Genomic DNA, 14,051 nt, shown 5'->3' on the forward strand with positions numbered 1-14,051 from the left:
TAACCTCCACAGCACATCAAAGAGGATAATTAATTGGATCAATATGTTCCAAAGTGAGCTGATGTGAGGAATTTACTTCAGTTTCAGTGACACATGTACATCCAGATGTGTGCCGTATATGGGCTGGATGTGAAACAAACAGGTCAGGGCTGCTTATAAATTGGCGTGAGGAGCTTTCCTTCCGCTCAGTCTATGCAGCCAGGAGGTCAGTTCAATACCAGAAGGGAGTCACTAACACACGTGCACCATCTGTTGACCCACTTAGCCCATCTGTACAGCAGAAATGGCACACACACACACAAAGGTACATTGCTGGCATTAGAAAGCGACAGTGTTGGTAACAGGTCACTGCTCCATCTTTATCTCAGAAGTGAGACAGCCTTTTGTGGTGTCATCAAAAAGTTGCTCACATTTACGGGGGGGGGGAATCAAGCTGGCCACCATGCACTGAGATGTTTTATTTCCTGTTTGTTCTGTTTTTAAACTGGTTTTGGGATTCAATTCAACTCAGTTTTTCTTTATATTGTAAGATGAAGACCCGGCAACAATAGAGAGAACACCCAAACAATCAATCAAAGGACCCCTTTTGAGCATGCACTTGGCAACAGCGGGAAGGAAAAACTCCCTTTTACCAGGAAAAACCTTCTGTTTTTTCATCTGCTTAATCTTGGAGTAATTTGCCAGTTATTTGGACCTGTGGATGATTAAGTGTAAACTTACAGCATCAAAAAATGTGAATAGATTTTATTTTCTACAATTCTATAATTCCTTACAGCAAAAGCAAACAATTCTGTCAGCATAACAAAGTCAAATAAACAGGACATACATTCCTCTTTTTCCCTTCAGGGCATGATGAAATTATACCAATTATTTACTGTTGCTGCATACATAGATGCAGGGTTCTAAGCCATACTGTACTCTCTGAGTCATTTCATAAATATTCCACATAATGTCTTGACTGAAACAGTGACAACAAGGTTTGTTTTCCTATTTGGGGATTGAGAGCATGGCTGACTGGAGAGCCATCAGAGCATCGTACTCAGGAGGGGGGTTGCTCGTTTCAACAAAGGGAAGTCTAAGTGGAAATTAAATATTTGTTAACACATTTTTCCTGTAGAATTGTCAGAACAAAGACAGGGATGTTTTACATAATATGCTCTACCAGGCAGATGGGTCCATAATCAACAACAACTACCCACTTCCTCGCTCAGTCCCACGAGAACTTTCCTTATATAACGCAGAGGAATCAGAGGAGTCAAAGGGTATGATAGCTGAGGGAAGATAGAAAGTGCAGACAGTGCAATGTCTGGAGGGAGGAATCACTGTAAGCATATTATCATATTAAAGGACAAATGAGTCAAATTTGATGATATTTAAGAGACTGGGTTGCTTCTAGCCCATGTACAAAACATTCATGACCTATTTGCGTGTAAAAGTACAATCTGGCTACGCTTTCTTTTTTTTTTCCATGCTGAAAGCTTTATTTCCTTTTTTATGATATCACAATTTGGAGGCTTTTCTAAGCAGAATCAATTGAATATTTTTGGTAACTTTAGTGTATAAGTACTCACTGCATTACATAAAATCTTAACATTAAAAAATATTTGTATCACAGTACTGTGCAAAAGGCTAGAGCCACCCATTATTTCTGTATATTTTGTTAGAAAAATGGGCAATATAAGCAGCAATTTATTGAAACATGTACAAACATAGATGTAAATATAGCATATAAGGTAAAAACAGGGCTTCTACAACTGCCAAGCCAGGGCTGCTGGTGTTACATTGTGTGTTTCTATATCCAAGCAGTGGTTTTGGGATCATTGTCATGCTGAAAAATGAAGAAATTCCCAATCAGACACTTTCCAGGCATTCGGGATTTGAAACTTTTGCACACTGCTGTATATTACATTTTTATATCTTTTAGAATTATTGACATGGTCATGGCAATAACTAGTTGTGTAGTGATGTGTCTAAAATGAACTGCAGAAAAAAATTAAACCGCAGTAAGAGCTGGAGTCACAGGTTTCATTCTGTCATTATGGCTTCTTCAGTCTGTTAGACAAGCCACTTGTATATAGAAAACTGCACTTGTATGATTGTGTGTGTGATCAAATGAATGAGACTTATTAGTAGTAAGAAGCACTTTTCTACTTCCAACTGTTTACCATTCAGTACTGGGGGAAATAACACCCTCTGAAATCTTGGCAGCTGTCAAAGGTAGCCCATGTTAGTTAGCAGTAAACAAACTTTTAAAATAAGAGTGGTGACGCTAGTTTACCAGTAAAATGGTGTTAGGTTCCAAAAGTAAAAACAACAACAATAGAATTTTCTTAAAAATGCCAAAAAATTAATTGCCGCATATAGTAGGCATTGTTTGGAATACATTGCTCAAGGGTAAGTTAATACTATGGTCTCCTACTGATATAAAGGAAATAATAGAATTTAATAAATGCTTTTGTTAAACACACTTGCTAGCATTAGCTGCTAACTTTGCACTCCACACTTCTATCTAAATTTGATCACTTCCACATAAAAAAAAACACATTAAAAAAACACATTAAGGTCATGGCCAACATGCAGAAGGTGAAGCTTTAAAAATAGAATTAGCTGTGTACTTCTACTTTCAGTGGATTGAAATGGTGAAGTACAGAGTCATTCAATAGGCTGTTTATTTTCATCCGCTTTCTCTTCTCAGGTTATGAAAGACTGGAACTTATCCCAGTTTACAATGGGCACCAAATCCCTAAATAACTGGCTAAAATAATCAAGCTAACCCTTTGGCTTGGTTGTGTTGTGGTCATGGTATTTTCCCAAATCTGTGAACTAACTTTGGTCGATATGTGTTGGCCATGTCATTCACAGGATTCATGACTGTGTGAGTTTGCGCTGACTGTTGCCAATTACGCCAAGCAGATGGACTAGATATGATTGAGGGAATCCTCGGCTGCATGGAAACAGGGGTTATATTGTGTCCCGACCTCTCCATGTCCTGTCTGTTTTTGGCATCGCTCCTCTCTCTCCTCATTTTTCCTTCCCACCAATGTAATGCAACTCCACAACAGAAGCTGGCATTTCCATTCTGCCTCTGCGTGCCCAGTCTTCTGTGGCTTTTTCTACTGGCCATATTACTGGATATGCACATGCCGCTTCCCTAAGCCGTCATGACCTCTGGCAATGCCTGGGGGCATTAGAACATGTGCAGTCGGGGGGAAGGGGTGAGCATGTCTTCGTCGAAACATCTTCCATGCCAGCTTCTTCTTGCTGACTCCCTCGACCCCTTGGCTCGCCTTTAATTATCCTATACATGCTGTGCTAACAGCAGGCCACGAGACTCAGCTGTGAGAAGCAAACAAGCATGCTGACCTGGAAAAAGCATGCCTTTACACTTACGGGCCCGGAGGGTTTAAAGGCCACTATATAGGAGAGCGCGCCGGGCAGAGCTGAAAGCATTGGCAATGTCGCTCCCATCAGCCCTTGCTGTGTTTGTTTGCCATGAGCTGCTGTTTTGAAACTCGTGTGCATGTCTTAGACGCTTGCTTTCACATGAAAATTGGAGCTGTGCTGCGGTTTCGCCAAAGACTTTGCTTTTCTCAACTAAATCCTGATATTACAGCAGTAAGTGAAGGACTCAGAGGACACATAAAGACCTTTGAGCATCCTCTTGGCTCTCATTCTCATTAGATAAGGGACTGAATGCTTGCAACACTCCATTTTACAAGGGGCTATTTCCTATGGCTTCCTCCTCCAAGCGTGCGTAGTAATTTAATTAAGCCAACTGACTTTTCTAAAGGGCAACTGCTAAAACCAACACAATTAATAAAATGGGTGACTCCTCTGCTCTTTGTTGCTCTTTGTTCCCCTCGCCTCATTTGAGTGGCTCAGCACAATCCCCTCGCGGCCCCCCAACTTGATTTGCATTTAGAAAAGTCAAATCTGGCCTTTCTCCTGTAATTATTCATAAACTTTAGGTACACGGTAAATAGCACACAAAGAGCTCAGCGAGCAGAGTTCTGAGAAAACTTCTCTTTCAGAAGTTTGTATAAGTGAAAGCCACATAAGAGTCTTAACATGAGAAGAAAAATAATGGAGCTTCACGGGCACGGAGAAATCATTTCTAGGTGCTCTTTCACGCAAAAGCACGCCGTGCTACACTGTGATCACAATGTTATTTGGGCTTTTTTTTTTGTTCGTGTGTCATTGGGAGTCTACTTATTCTTTCCAAATGTCAGCATTTAACCGATGATGCCGCTTCCAAAACGTTGGCTCCTCTTTGGGATTTCTCTCTAAAGCTGAGGGTTATTAGCAGGCTGGCTGTGGCTTGTAAGATGGCTCCGGGGTCCCATAGGACAGTTCAAAGTGTAACGAGGTTAATTAGCAGGAATCATGACCTAGACTAAAGAAAATTTTTTATAATGTATATTATAACAATGGTGGGTAATTTAGAACCTTTTAATTGGAGACTTTAGACAAAGAACTCCATAAGTCAGACAGTATACTTTTATCAATCTGTTCCAAGTACAGGCTTGAAAAGAAAGGACATTTCAAGGCCATCGCCAATACCTCTTGGGGGATACACACTACTGAAGGGAATTTATATTTTTGTGAGGTGTCTTTTTAGTTGTACCATAAAGAAAACCTCATATAAAACTTGTATCTATTCAAAATGCAAGGGAAGCAAGCCAATTATACAATTTGAAAAAACAAAATACCAAAAACCACACACATACACACAAATATTTAGCCATGAAAATGAATAGTCTGTTGCTTGGTTTCCAACAGACAAGTTATTAAATCCAGCAGGCCTGGAGGGTATTATCACTGTCTACCACTAAAACTGCCAACTGTGTGACAAAGTTGGAGCAAATACCTTAGATGCAGATTTGCAAGGAGATAGCCCATATGGAAATATAGATATATAAATCTTATAACGTTTGTATCTGTCTTGTGTGAAACTTGTATGAAAAGCATACAAGAGTGAAAACAGATATAAGATCCCTTGAAAAATTATATAAATTAAACTTGTATGTTTTGGATACTTACTAAAACAATATATGAGAGTAATGAGAAAGTGGCCACTTTCATGAGTAAATCATATAAGCCTTATATGATTCACTATATGAAGTAGGCCACATCTTATGCGAGTTTTTACTATTTCTTTTCCATATGGGAGAGCAGGGAATCTAATCCTCTTGTCATTAAGATCACATGTGGATCAAATTAAGCGTGATGAAAAAGATGTTCATTCATAACATTTTTATGGTTCATTGTTTTCATATTTAAACATTATTTAACTCAAATTCAGGTTGGCTAATAACATACATATGCTAGCTTAATGACTAGCTTAAAGAAAAGGGGGGGGAAGCAACATAATATAAAGATGAATAACTAAATGCTGCTAGTCTAGACTTAACTGTGGGGAGAAACTGTCACGATCTGGCTGGGGCAGACCGTATGTGTTGCAGAGGAGGACTCAAACGCAGACCAAAACGTAGTGTGGATAAACAAAACAAGCCGTTTATTGAGGCTAGCAACGAGGGTAAAAATAATCGGGCATCGGTGAAAACTAAACAATAACCTAAACTGGGTGAACTAATAACAAAACATGAAAAACCTTAACCATAGTGAACTGACATGGGTACCTGGAGATGAGACATGGATGAGCAGACAACCTGACAACAAATGACTGAAAGCGCACGGACTAAATACACACAGGATGATGAGGGAAGTGGGAACACATGGGGAAACAGCTGGCACACATGAACATAATGACGTCACAGTGGGAGGGTAAAATAGCTCAGTAGGTAGAGTGGTTGCCCCATGATCGGCAGGTCGGGGGTTCGATTCCCCTTAACAGCTACCCTGAGGTACCCCTGAGCAAGGTGCCGTCCCTGCACACTGCTCCCCGGGCGCCCAATGGCTGCCCACTGCTTCACTGAGTGAATGGGTTAAATGCAGAGAGCAATTTCCCCACGGGGCTCAATAAAGTACAATAATGTACACACTTTCTTCTTCTTCTAAAACTGAACATGATGAACACAGAACACCAGACCTCTTCACAATAAAACAGGAAACATAATGAGACAGACATGACAACCCGAACTTGACAACGTAAGACACAGACATGAAACGCATGAAGAGCAGGGGAGACTTAACATGGGTTGGAAACACAAGGGGAAACTAATAAGCAAATGAACATAGGACGCCTAATGAGCTTAACATACTACAAACATCAAGATGAACTAAAACTCAAAACACTGGGTCCTAAGACCCAGGATCGTGACAGAAACACTTGAATGATGTAATTTCTTCTTACTTTTTTGTTTGTTTGCTTGACATTTTCTATTTGCTAACTTAGTAAGAAGAGTAGCCTGGTGTGTTGAGCTTTGCTAGCCATGATTTGACCGACCATGACTGAAAATCAGTGGCTGGGAGTCAGACTTGAAAGGACCTGTTAAGCTCACCATTCTCATCCTTACGAATGGCACTGAATGATAAAAGTGACATCACATCCACTGGAGAAGACTGCAAATCTAGTGCTTAAATGTAGTACTCATTTGCTATCAAGCTAAAAAATGTAAAAGCTAGCTTTAACAGTATTAACAGTCATAACTTTGTCTTTTGCATTATTAAACATGGTCTTTGCCATTTCTGGGGTAACCCTTTATAAGGCTATTGATTTTGGTGTCAGTTTGTAACCAATAATGAAGAACAATGCTGTTTAGAGTGGCCCTCCTATGAATTTTTGCCTAGGACCACTAACAGACTCTAGGATAGCCCTTGCTATTGGAAGGGTCAGTAAGTATTTGTGTAGGATTCTCAGTCATTCAGGTCAAGGTTGTCTTAAGAACTTGAAAAAAGAAGGCAACTGCACATCTTTAGTCAGTAAGTGCCAGACAGAAATTGTAAAACCTTAACTGGGCTACTAGGTTAATCTTTATGCATCACAAGTCTATGGTAGTTTAATTATTTCCCATTTATGTTGAATAAAAGACAATTGTTTAGCTCAAGGTCTCAAATGTACATCCTATATATCCATGCACATTTCCTTGGAAATCTGCAGTTCTAATCAAAATCCTTAGACAGTCAGATAAATCTTATAAATCCACAAGGGTTAATAAAAATCTGGGCTGCTCATTTATGCAGCATAATTTAACTAAAGGTCTCCACCCACACACATACCGTCCATCCGCGGCTCAAGGATACACTGGTCATGCAGCCAACGTGTGAAGGTCAGTGTCTGGAGGACGTTCCCCACAGCAGCAAAGAGAAAAGGTTTTAAGGTCAAATGCGAAGAGAATATCACTGATGTTTTCATATGTTTGTGTGGGCGGTAGTTCATGTAAATTGTGTTTCATTTGTGTTTGGTCCTAGTTTTTTTCTTTACTATCCCCCTGCTTTTTCTGCTTTATGACTTCCCATGGAACATGTTGAGAGGATCATTGGTCTCCAAACCTCTCAGTATACCGACATCTGTTTTCCGTTTGTCTTGAGTGTCCTCAATTACAAATCTCATTACTTGATTTTAACGTACAGCACACATGTTATGTTGTAGCGCAACATGGGGAGGTTACTCATGTACACTGACTTTTTTTCTTTTCAGTTCCTTTTTTAAAATTTCTTGACGTTTTCTTTAAAAAGCAGAATATTTATGTTATTTTTATTCCGTCTGCTCCCTTTTAGCAACAGAAAATCTTTTCAATATGACATATCAAATAACAGCTCCTTTGCTTTGTGAGCTGCACTAAACAGCCGATCCCTTGTTCCTCTATCCAAGATCCATAAAGGTGTTGTGTTCTCTGATAAAATGAAATAGCATTTCTATTTTTTGATTCACCATCTGCTTCTAAATTCCCAAATGCGATCATGTTGAGAGCTTTTCAAATAAGGCAAAACCACAGTCCTCACTTCTCTTTATATATATTTCATGTTCTCTGATTCTCGTACTGTATTTCTACATATGTAGAAGTCTATATTTCTACTTTTGCCAAAAACGCCCTCTGAACAATGCAGCCTCTGGCTTTTAGAAAGCATTAAGGTATGTCAGATGAATCGGAAAAAAATCAGGCATTGAAAGGGAATGAAAAGCTTTCAAAAGCCACATGAAATCTTAAAGACTTTTCAAACCTTTCCTTTTTTTTCTTTTCATTTGGAGAGCAGCTCAAACACCGAACAATCTTAAAGGTTTCGCTCAGTGGGTATACAGCACTTTGCTGTTTATAGTTTGTTTGACTTGTTTTCCCACCAGGTGAGAACTGCGAGACAGTCAACAGGGCCGAACCCAGAAGTGTCAACACAAGCAATAGCTGAATGAAAGAAGCTTGGTTGTGTTTTTGTCACTGAGAGCGTGAAACCACTAAATGTGCATGCTTTTGTAAATGAATGATAATATGTAGTGCGCTCTGTCACATTGTTGCACTGGAGAAACACCTTTTTTTTTCCTTTTAAAACCACTTCTTAAAGTATATCGAGGACTGAACGAATGTGTAAAACCTGCACAAGTAGAAGCATTTCACTGTGATATCATTACACATTATATATTACAGACAAAGTGGGCGAAAACTAGACGAGATTGTTTGTACCTTTACCCTAACTCCTGCCCAGCACTCCAACATTAGAAGGACATTTCAGAGTGCTAAGCAGACAAAAGTATACATACACCCCATATGTATATGTGGTTAAATGCACCTTATCAAGTAGCAGCTATCTATTGCAGCAATATCAGCAAGCTTCTGGCTAGATATTTGACCTCTCTTTTTGACATAAATGGTAGACTTCATTTAAATTAGGTAAATTGGTCTGTTCCAAGAAACCAACCAAAATTAAAAAGATGGAAGAGGCTTGTGGAAAAAGCCCACATCTGAAACAGAGAAAAACTTTACTGTGTTGACTGTTACAGACAAAGATCAAACAACTGCCACACGGGATGTTGTGATCAAGACCCTCCAGGAACAAAGCAGCCACCCTACTTCAGAGCAACATGTGGAGTCTTCTACCCAAGCCACAGAAGCTTCATACAGACCTGAAGTCTGACAAAGAGGCTAACTTTGAGGTCCAATGCAGTAAACAACAAGAGCAGATCGAGCAGCTCCAGCAGAAGCTCCTTGAAGCTCAGTCACAACTGCAGCAAAACACAGAAAGTCTACTCTGAAATCAATGAGTTTATAGCCCAGTTCTGCTCCAACAAGGTCCGTCATGATTTCAAGGTAGAGGAACTGGATCCAGAGGGGAAAATAGCCAAAGCTTTGTACCTTAAAGTCATGCAGGAGCAGAGCGAATAAAGTACCACCATTGTAAATCTACTACAAAACAGAGGAACTGTGGGGTCTTTGCAGGAGTCTCTGCAAGGAAAGCAAGACATCAAGGAAGTCAAGCAAGACAAATAGGATTTAGAGCTGGAAATTTTGATGGCTCTCAAGGAGTTTCTACAAGAAATCTAAGAGAAAGAAGACATCTTTACATACAAGCTGGATAAACTCAGTACCCAAGCTAAGTCATGTTTGAGAAGAACTCCAAGAAGAAGAAGCGGAACTGCCTGTTTTGACTATTCACCTCACTCTAACATACCGAGTCATTCAAGGATTCAAAGTGTTTATTGTCATGTGTACAAAAAAATTGCATTTCTCTGTGCAATGATATTCTTCCTTTGCTGTCCATACACAAATGCCAAGTTAGGTAGGGTTGAAGGAACAAGATAAATAAGGATAAAAATAAGGATAGTACAAAATAAGTAAATGAAGACAAGTGAAGTATAGTGTTGTCAATGTAAAAGGATGTTCAAAGGAGCTTAATGTGCAAAATGAACTTAGTGTGCAGATTGTCCTGATGTGCAAATTGCAGTTGAGGTAGGTCAGCTGTTCAGGAGTCTGATAGCAGTGGGGAAGAAGGAGTTGTTGAGTCTAGATGTTCTGAATTTCACACTTCTAAACCTTCGTCTCTTGGAAGACAAGATGAGCCTGGTACATGAACGGATCCAGGGCGGATGAACTGGGAAGTCATCTTCACAGTATCAACAAAACATCAAATAATTTTTTTTCTTTTTAAAAAAAACAGGTCAGTCCCTTCATATACAGTATTTCATCTAATTGGTGTATAACTAGCAGTGTTGGCATCAGTTCTCAAAAAACCATTGTATTACACAATACTTGTTCTTTTTTTTTAAGTAATAAATTACATTACTTAGTTACTTTTCAAGGAAAGTAATTCATTACACTCCACATTACATTGCATTTGTTACTCCACAAAATGATCTGAAACACATCATCACATAAATATTTGTTAACAATATAAACCCTGGGCTACAATTCCACATACCAACACAGTTCCCCGAGATAGAAAAGTGACTCCAGACAGGACCCATCCCAAATCTACCAGAGGCTCCGCAACAGATCCATTTACCAGGTTCAGATTAGCATGCACTTGCATGGTGGAATGGATCTGGAACGCATCAGGACCAGATACAATTCACATCTGGTTACTTCCCAGTTCATCCGGTCTGGATCCCTTTTGGATCCGTTCACGTACCAGGCTCATCTTCAAAGAGACTATTTTACCCTGCACTTGGATCGACTCTTTAGAACCTATCCTATCAACTGTCTGTTGGTTATATAAGAACATTGATAATCATCCCACCCACCTCACAAAAAGAATCCAAATCTGTGGGAAACATTGAGAACTTTGTTTGATGCAAACAAACTGCTTCACCTTCTGTTTGCCATCATGATCACTGATCCATCTGTTTGTCTGGTTTTTAGGAAAGTTTACGCATGTCCAACAAAAAAAAGGTCTGACACTAGAAAGTCCTCCATCTGAATCTATTTTGTTCAAGTAAAGCAACAGTAAGGTCATCTTCCTGCACAGGGACATTAGCACGTCCTGTATCTGCTGCAGGTTGAAGGCTTTAGGATGTCGTCAGTGACACTTTGGGAAACATGACTCTTACTGTAATCACAAAATGCTAGCCTGACTCCTTCCAGTGATGCATAAATCATATTACTTAATTTGCTTATTTAATAATTTTCTTCAAGTTCTGCTTGAGGACATTATGTTGCTTGGTGGAAAAACTTCAGCCTGATTCCACTTTGTAGTTTTTCAGAACCCCAGCCCGTGAAGCTGACACACTGGTCTCAATCAAAATGATTACCATTATTACTTTTTTTTTAACGCAGTCAGTTTATATGTCGGTTTGATCACAGCATTACTCTGTGGCTTCATATGGTTTTAAACATTATAACTTACAAATGAGGGATGTTGTGGATTCATCAAGTTGATTTTTTTCCATATTTTTCCCCTTTTGATTTATCTCCCTCCAACATCTTCATAAAGCGTGGTTGAGGATTGCAGCCAGGGAGGAAATCTATAGTAAGAGCAGAGAGAAAGAAAAACTAAATTCCTCTCAATACCATATAACACACACAATAATATGTAAGTAATGTGTCCTCTACATGCACACATATGTGTGTGTGGGTGTGTATTCCTTTTGATGAAGCTGGCGAGTATTTCAATGTGAAAACAAGTAAAAAGTAAACACATACTAGAAAAATGTGGTGAAGTTGTTAATGATTCTGTATCGCTTTGAATTATTCTTTGGTTATTCTTCATTTTCTTCCAATTTGGGATTACTTTGAATATGACTGTGTTTTGGATAAAGCAAGTGTCTTGTAGTGGAAAGAGACAAATTATGAGGGATATTTCTAAAGGGAAAAAAATCCCAACAACCTTAAAGTGCACTTGAAAAGCTCACACAAGAAGGCTAACCTAGCTTACCTTGAGAAGGTAAGGGAGCACACTCAACCCTCATCCCTAGAAAACAGAAGCTAACCCCAGGCAAGGCAGCGTGATGCCAACAGGACGGGGATATCTACATAACTGTGTGAGTCAATTGCCTTCAAAAAGTTTATCAATTCACTTGAACCAAAATTACGAACACCCGGTGCTGCAAGAGTTAATAGTCTCATTGGGGCCAAGATATACATTTTATAGTTGCCTGGTATCAATGGTTGTTCATCTGCCTTTATTTATTTATTTATTTATTTATTTATTTATTTATTTAAAGAACCCATAGGTGGGAATGTGAGTTGTCTGTCTCTGCGTGTTAGCACTGCGACAGACAGGCGACCTGTCCAGGGTGCAGAGTATGGTAGCTGGAATAGCAACATACCCAAGGATAAGCAGAAGAGCATGACTGATATGATGAAACTGGGATTTTGTTACACTTAATTATTGCAAACACAACTAAAACTATAACTGAAACTAATCAAAACTAAACTGAAACTAAGGATTTTCAAAAAAATAAAAACTAAACTAAACTAGCAAACAATTGGTAAAAACTAATTAAAACTGATATAAAATTGAAAATCTGAAGTCAAAACTAAATAAAAATAAAAACTAATGAAAATTGCAAAACTATTAAAACCCTGGTAATTATTTTAATGCTTTGTGGTTCACACTGCTGTGTACAGTCTTTAAATGGCAGAGCTGTTAATCTTTTAGCAGCTGAAATGATAATTTCTGACCTAGTCCAAACATTCAGAGGACATTTGAAAGCAAACAATATCCATTTAACTTAAAATTGTGTTGCTTTCTTTCTTTAGTAACTGTCAAATGGTCCACTCTTGGTACCTGTGAACTTTATCGTTCTGCTCTTTGGTCAGGTTGGTACAGCTGTAAATGAGCCTGGCAAAAGCAGAAATTGTTGCAAAAAAAAGAGAAGCGCCCTGTCCTAAATGAGCTCAAAATGTTCAGTCAGATGTTAAATTTGTGATATGTCACTGTGGATGTCAACTTCCAAATTGCACGCAGCCATCCTGTCCATTGTTGCTATAAAATATTAACATGTGTAGCTTTGTGACAAAACAAATTTCCCACGTGTGGGACTAATAAAGGCTATCTTATCTTATCTTATCTTATCTTATCTTAAAGCTCAATTTGGTCTTTGTTTCCGCTTGATACAGCTAACACATGCTCTAATCTTACGAGTGTTTCAAATATGCACACATTTTGGTTGACAATTGGGGTTCTAACACAACACGTTAGTAACTTTTTAATTCAATTTTATTTCAAAATACCTAAAACATCTCTTTAAATATGGATGGCAGGTCAGTCAAGGGGCAAATTTTGCAAGCCTGTCCTAAAAGCGTTGAATTTAATGAGCTTATATTTTGTTGTCCCTGATATGTAAATGTATTTGGCAGATGGTGCTCCGTGAACTCGTTTCTCCAGACATTACTGGTTACCACAAGCTGTTTTCATTGCTGATACAGAGGAAACACCGACACAAGGACATGTTTTCATGTGCACGCCACAAAGAAAAGGTGGCCTATTTGACGTGGAACTTGTGTTCAGATGCCCTTGTGAAGAAGCAAAACATGTGTTGAATTACCCAGCACAGTATTGTACCTCTGCTCCTCCTAAGCATGTGGACCCACAACACTAAGCCATTTGGTTAAAAAACAGTCTCTGAAAGACGAATGACAAACAAATTATGAAAAGACTTGAAGGCAAGATCTTTCAGTGAAGCCATCTATCAGTGATCAGACCAGACACTGATGTTCATGAGGATATAATCCTTTTGTGGCTGATCCAAAAATGGGATTGAGATCTGTGGTTCTTTTGGGCAAGAACACACGCACACAGAGATACACACCACCTTAGTCACTTTTTCCACTCTATTTCCAGGAGCCTGTGGCTGTCTTAAGCAGCTTTCTGGCAAGTCTAACGCCAAACGGTCCTCGTGTGCTCCAACTTTCCAAAAGTAATCTTCTGTCTGTACATGTAGAGTCCTAAACATGAGGAAAAATTTCACAAAATTTAACATGTCTGTTCTTTGCAGCAGTATCACTGATATAACTCTTAAACATCATGATTTCAGTGAAGATTTTTAACAGCAAATTTGGTTGCGATACCATAAATACACAGGTCGGCATGACTATCAGTAAGAACAAAAAAGATGTAAAAAGACATGCCTGCTCCTCATGGGACGCAAAGTTTGCTTGTCTGAAAATTAGTTTAGCCACACTAGGATGGACTAGCTGGATGGACTGCTATGAGATGTG

This window comes from Aulonocara stuartgranti (genome assembly GCF_965226115.1).
Source record: "Aulonocara stuartgranti genome assembly, chromosome: 23".
NCBI lineage: Eukaryota > Metazoa > Chordata > Actinopteri > Cichliformes > Cichlidae > Aulonocara > Aulonocara stuartgranti.